Source organism: Lissotriton helveticus, chromosome 12 (genome assembly GCF_964261635.1).
Source record: "Lissotriton helveticus chromosome 12, aLisHel1.1, whole genome shotgun sequence".
Classification (NCBI taxonomy): Eukaryota; Metazoa; Chordata; class Amphibia; order Caudata; family Salamandridae; genus Lissotriton; species Lissotriton helveticus.
In genome coordinates this window covers 656778377-656784987 of record NC_136073.1, presented here as the reverse complement: position 1 = coordinate 656784987, position 6611 = coordinate 656778377, and the positions used below count along the sequence as shown (strand labels likewise).

Sequence of the window (6611 nt, the reverse complement as noted above, 5' to 3'; positions counted from 1 at the left end):
AGCCTCACCAGTGGCAAGCCCTCAAAATATTGAATAAAACTCATAAATGATCCTCACCAGAGTAATCTTTGGTAAAAGGCGAAAACAATTAGTTTTGAAGAGAAACCAGAGTGTGTTACAATATGATTGCAAAGGTGAGGACCTGAGAGGTAGTTTGAGGATCTACGTAACAGGGCAAGAACCAGTCTCTGCTCAAAGTACAGAAATGCAAAAAGGTGGATCATTCACATGGGTCTGCCTTGGCATATGCACATTTTGTTGCACTCACCTCAGCTCATTGGGAGCAGTTGGGCCTGCTGGGGATGGGGAACGGGGGAAGCGTGAAGCAGGCTTTAAGTGAAATGGCACCGTAGGCCTTTCATCCCCTAGCGATTTTACGCTTTCCCCACCATAGCACCAATCGATATGTAGTGTGCCAGCACTGTACTCTACACAAGCCATGCACTTTATGCCCATTTTTCACCCAAACTGTCTCTGACCCTGATTCTAGAAAGACATATCTGTCTAAGCAAGAGGCACAAGAGACAAGAAAGATGTGCTCCTTCAAGTGCACCTAAGAGCAAGCTGACTCAGGATTGGCCACCCTCACACCTCTAACGGGCACAAATCATGGGCAAGTCCTATGGAAAGCAAAGCCTGCGTCTTGGTGGTCACCTTTGAAAAGGAGGGTGATGCTGTCCATATGCTTCTCCCCTTCTACATGTGTAGCTCCACATTGCTTTCCCTCTCATCCATTTGCTCGCTCTCATGCCCTGTGTTACTTTCCACCCAACCTGCACTCTCCTTGTTGTTTCTAGCCCCCCCATGTTGCTTCAGCATCAACTGCCTCTCCATGTGACTTCAGTGCCTCCTTTCCGGCGTTGTTGTTTCCCTGCAACCCCCTTTGACCTTGTGTTTTTCCCCAACCGCTCCCCCAGAAACAACACCTTTTTTCTATTTATTTACCAACCCCAGTTTGATTGTCAGAAAAGAAAAAAGGGGCTGTGTCATTATGCAGGCACATGCATGTGTCAATGCACAATTTAGTCCTAATACGGACTTTGAAGGTCCCCAAAAGGAACCGTCCTATTTCTAGTTGCGTAAATTTGCATGAATAGGCAGAAACATTCTCTTAAGAAAAAATGACAGACAAGGGTTGTCATTTCAAACTTTCATATAAAGAATTAATGAGCAGATTAAAATAAACATGCCATAAGAGAGATTAGCATCAAAGCATACAAATCACAAGTACAAAACATTCAGTACAGTTCTAAGTGAAATCAGGCATAGATTTGCCTTCTAAAAGTGAGGAAAGAGAACTCTCTTGATTACAGAAATCCACATACTTTTATAGGGGCTTACACAAAGACTTTCACACATCCTGTGGGAATAAATGGTTCTCAGGATTTGCACCAATAAGGAACAAACTAGAAGAAACATTTTACTATAGAATACACTTAAGGGTTCTCTCATAACAGTAATACATTGAGATTTAGTCATTCTCACACCTTTAGCTAAATGGTTGAACAGATACATTGTTTGATTAAGATCCTGGGTCGGTTAAGAATGTCCTTGGTTCGGTACAGTGAGAACATTTCTCTGCTTGGTCATGTAGACACTAGCGATACTTTACTTAGAACAGAACACAGCAGAAGTCATCAAATGGTATAATGAGACGTTGATGCATCACCCATACCTCCTCCTACTGTTACCTCCCATTCTTTCCACCCCCTTCCTGAACACGAATCAGCTAGGAGATTAGAGTTTATTAATAACTCCTTTGTTCAGCTTTTACACCAACACCAACTGGTAATGAACACAACTAACTGTTGGGTTTGTGGCCTTATGCCTCACACTACAGACAAAGGTATCCCTTATCTAGTCCTGCCTTTCAGCCATAATGGTTCTGTGTGGGCATTCAGAACAATGTTCATATACGCACGTGAAGTCCAACCCCTACGTTCTGTAAAAGATAACCTCAAGACTAGCTCCCTAGTCAAAGGCATAGTTGACATGATTAAGGAAGAAATTTCTTATGAAAATACCCCGGAAGATGAGATATTTGCATATATAGGTTGGAACGTGACCGGATATGGAGTTACTTTAAGTGAGAAACAGCAAACTAAAAGATCGTCCCCGATTTGGATTGTACCCCATCAGGGTAACCTATGTCTGCAAGGTATTGGCAGGAATCCCAGGGCTCAGTTAGGGAAGAGTGTCTGTACTGAAACGTATGTTTTTGGATCTCAGACTTCCCCTGCGTTTTTAGCAGCTAAGGGTACCTATTTCATCTGCCACGATAGAGCCTATACATGGCTGCCCCCTGACTTTCGGGCTCATGTTTTGTTTCCTTCCTGTTGCCTCCCACCTACACAGCAGCGGCAGACTACCACAGGACAAGGGTAGTTAGAGGTGTTTTGAGTGAAGAAGACACTGCAGGTCAACAATTTGGGGACTTTGCAAAGGGTTTTCAGCCGTTCTGGGGATCCATGGCTAACAGCAGGAACATAAGGCAATTGACAAGGGTAGTTGAGTCCACCGTGATAGAAACTACTGGCGCCCTTAGTAACCTGACTGCTGAGCTCCAGTCGGATCGTCTAATGACCCTTCAGAACAGTCATACTTGCAGACCGAGGTGGGGTATGCAGATTGATCCAATCAGGTTGCTGTATTTTCATCCCAGATAACGCTCCAACAGTGTACCAGGCCATCTCCAAACTACATAAGATTTCCGAATCTATTCATGTGGATAAAGGAGATTGGTCGTTAGTGGGATGGTTCTGGTAACTGATATCCGCCTGGGGATGGAAAATTCTAATGGTCATTGGGATGGTCTTAGCCATTCTTTTCCTGTTCTGTCTGTGCATACAGTGTGCTCCTGCAATATGTGGCCTCTGTGTTACATCATGTGTAAGGAAGCCTGTATCAAGAGATGAACTGAGTACTAGAATGATGTTACAGCAACATCTCAATGACTTTAGGAATATAGATCTGGACTCAGATTGACATAAGGATAGATTAATTGCCTATGTAAGGGCAAAAGGAGGGTTTGTGGTTCTGAAAATTCTGGACTCGTGTGATCATTCTGGACTCGAGAATTAAAATTCTCCGAAACATGATGAATTTGGTATCAAAAGACCGAGAATGACGAACACACCATGTATAAATATTTTCAGCATATTCGAGTAACGATTTCACCTCGAAATTGTCATTTGCGTTCTGAACCCTTGACTTCCATTTATGTGTTGCCCTTTACATAGGCCTTAATCCAGCTGAATTCAATCCCACAAGGACACATACTCCCTAATCGACTTTCCTATGACCTATGCAAGTTGGAACCATTGCCCCAGGAGAACTCGTTAGGTCAGTTCCCCTCCCAGTGGCCGAACAAGATAGCATCAAGGTTCAACAAGCCATAAAACCATTTCAGCGCACACACCTGCCGTATCTTGCTCCCATCTGTCTCTACTCTTCTTGCTTCACTTACTTTATTGTGGGGAGGTGCCTGTTTTATTGGGGGTCCACCGATATCTGATGAAATGTTGGGCCTTGCCGGGTGATTTGTTGTGGGCAGCACGACGTGAAATATGTACATGTCATCATGACTCTGCTTTTCCTTTGTAACCAAGAACTGTAAATGATGTATTGAAAATTCGAAGAATGTTTGCCTGAAGCTGAATATTCTGTATAAAAAGGGAAACCTGACTTTGTAAATTGAAGCAGTCTCCTGAGAAAATACTTCCCGTGTGTTGTACTTCTAGGACACCTGTTAACTTGGTTGCAGCCAATAAAATCGATCCTTGACTTCACCTAGAAGACTCAGAGTTTCTGTGGTCTGAATCAGGAAGAACCCGAGGTCTCTGGGTGTACCCTGACACCGCTGGGTTGCCGGTTCTGTGCCGGTTCTGAAAAACCCAGTACCTCAGCATGAACAAATGCCAAAGAGCTCAGCACGATTAACAGGAACCTAGAGGGTTGAAGAGGAGGTCAGCGCTCCACCTTTCTCTTACACTTCAGGCAGTGCATGCAGGAGATGACATGTGCAGGCATTTGCAGACTTGCGGAGATTTAGCGGTCAAGCTCTCTCCTGCATAGTAGACATAGATTGACCTTGATGCATATGTGGGAGAGGTGCTGCAGGCGGAGGCGAGCATTGCAGATTTAAGGAGTTAGCGCACCAGCTCTCTCCTGCACTGATTACGACGTCCGTCCTTTCCGGATGTTCGGGAGAGAGCATTATACAGAGAGAGGGATCAAAGACCCCCATGGTCAGTGAAAGTTTTGAGGGGAAGTGCTGCGATTATTGAGTGCACCTAATAGAGCCTCGAGGCAATAATGGAAGTGGGGAAGAACTTTGAAAAGTAAGTCAAGTGAGAAACCGTTGGCCAAGTAGTACAGTTACTTGATGAGATAAAGATTGTACATGCCCACTGACAATGCGCAAATCCCTGTAATATAAAGTAAGTACTGATGACCTCTTAGAACCACTTCGGGTGAAGTCCTTGTCTAATAAAGTGGCACACTGTGGTTTCAGCGGGTTATTGGCTCAGGTGAGTGTGGTGAGGCGGCGAGGGGGGACAGGGCGCAGCAGGGGGAAAGCCGACAGATGACAGAATAGGTATTATTTATTTTTTTCATTATACTTATTCCGTCATCTGTCGCCTTCCCCCTCTCCCATCCCATCTCGCCTAGCCCCACTGCGTTTACCTCTGCCAGCCGCCGCTGGGTGGTTTGCTGATGTCCTTGTATAATGAAGAAGCACACTGTGGTTTTTGAAGATCTTCTCATTCGGGTTCATGGAGCTGGCTACTACACCGGTGTGAGAGCCTGAGCTTAAGTTGCTTGAAAGGACCAGTCAAGGCAGGTATGAATATGAAAATGGAGGTTTAATCCATATGAGGACGATCCCATCCATATCACAGCAGCTGAGCCCAGAAACAGCTCATACAGTTTGAATACAAATATTCCAACCCAGCAGTGACATGGGTGCCACTCCAGTGTCTACATTCTATCGTCACTATGGAGAGCCCCAGAAATCCAAGACACAGATGCCACACCACCTTCGCACCTCTTAAGGCACAAATACCAGGCAAGCCCTGTGAAAAGCACAGCCTGAGTTTTGGTGGCCACCTTTGACAAGGAAGCTGACGGTTGGCCTCTGGCAGCAGAAATGTTGGGAGCAGAGAAAATATACCGCTTGCTATCGTAAAGATTCAAGAAAGTCAAGAAAAGCAGTCTCATGCACTGCACAAACTCTTTCCCATGAGCCACCTCTCCTACACTATGTCAATGCCAATGAGCAAGCAGAGGGCTCAGGAACAATACATCAATCTCAAATCCCACAAACAATAGCAGACAACTCACAGATCTTACCTAACTTCTAGCGCTTTTCTTTTAAACAAATGATAAACAGCCTCACCAGTGGCAAGCCCTCAAAATATTGAATAAAACTCATAAATGATCCTCACCAGAGTAATCTTTGGTAAAAGGCGAAAACAATTAGTTTTGAAGAGAAACCAGAGTGTGTTACAATATGATTGCAAAGGTGAGGACCTGAGAGGTAGTTTGAGGATCTACGTAACAGGGCAAGAACCAGTCTCTGATCCACCTTTTGGCATTTCTGTACTTTGAGCATTCACATGGGTCTGCCTTGGCTTATGCACATTTTGTTGCACTCACCTCAGCTCATTGGGAGCAGTTGGGCCTGCTGGGGATGGGGAACGGGGGAAGCGTGAAGCAGGCTTTAAGTGAAATGGCACCGTAGGCCTTTCATCCCCTAGCGATTTTACGCTTTCCCCACCATAGCACCAATCGATATGTAGTGTGCCAGCACTGTACTCTACACAAGCCATGCACTTTATGCCCATTTTTCACCCAAACTGTCTCTGACCCTGATTCTAGAAAGACATATCTGTCTAAGCAAGAGGCACAAGAGACAAGAAAGATGTGCTCCTTCAAGTGCACCTAAGAGCAAGCTGACTCAGGATTGGCCACCCTCACACCTCTAACGGGCACAAATCATGGGCAAGTCCTATGGAAAGCAAAGCCTGAGTCTTGGTGGTCACCTTTGAAAAGGAGGGTGATGCTGTCCATATGCTTCTCCCCTTCTACATGTGTAGCTCCACATTGCTTTCCCTCTCATCCATTTGCTCGCTCTAATGCCCTGTGTTACTTTCCACCCAACCTGCACTCTCCTTGTTGTTTCTAGCCCCCCCATGTTGCTTCAGCATCAACTGCCTCTCCATGTGACTTCAGTGCCACCTTTCCGGCGTTGTTGTTTCCCTGCAACCCCCTTTGACCTTGTGTTTTTCCCCAACCGCTCCCCCAGAAACAACACCTTTTTTCTATTTATTTACAAACCCCAGTTTGATTGTCAGAAAAGAAAAAAGGGGCTGTGTCATTATGCAGGCACATGCATGTGTCAATGCACAATTTAGTCCTAATACGGACTTTGAAGGTCCCCAAAAGGAACCGTCCTATTTCTAGTTGCGTAAATTTGCATGAATAGGCAGAAACATTCTCTTAAGAAAAAATGACAGACAAGGGTTGTCATTTCAAACTTTCATATAAAGAATTAATGAGCAGATTAAAATAAACATGCCATAAGAGAGATTAGCATCAAAGCATACAGT

At 44.8% G+C, this 6611-nt stretch overlaps 2 non-coding genes across 2 annotated transcripts; both read right to left on the bottom strand.

Annotated features, from left to right (window-relative positions):
* On the bottom strand, positions 1–114 carry LOC144801095 (U5 spliceosomal RNA). Its single transcript, XR_013604971.1, has one exon. It is a non-coding gene; the product is annotated as a U5 spliceosomal RNA (small nuclear RNA).
* A 5276-nt stretch (positions 115–5390) lies between these two features.
* Positions 5391–5504, bottom strand: LOC144801094 (U5 spliceosomal RNA). Its single transcript, XR_013604970.1, has one exon. It is a non-coding gene; the product is annotated as a U5 spliceosomal RNA (small nuclear RNA).
* Positions 5505–6611: the final 1107 nt, after the last annotated feature.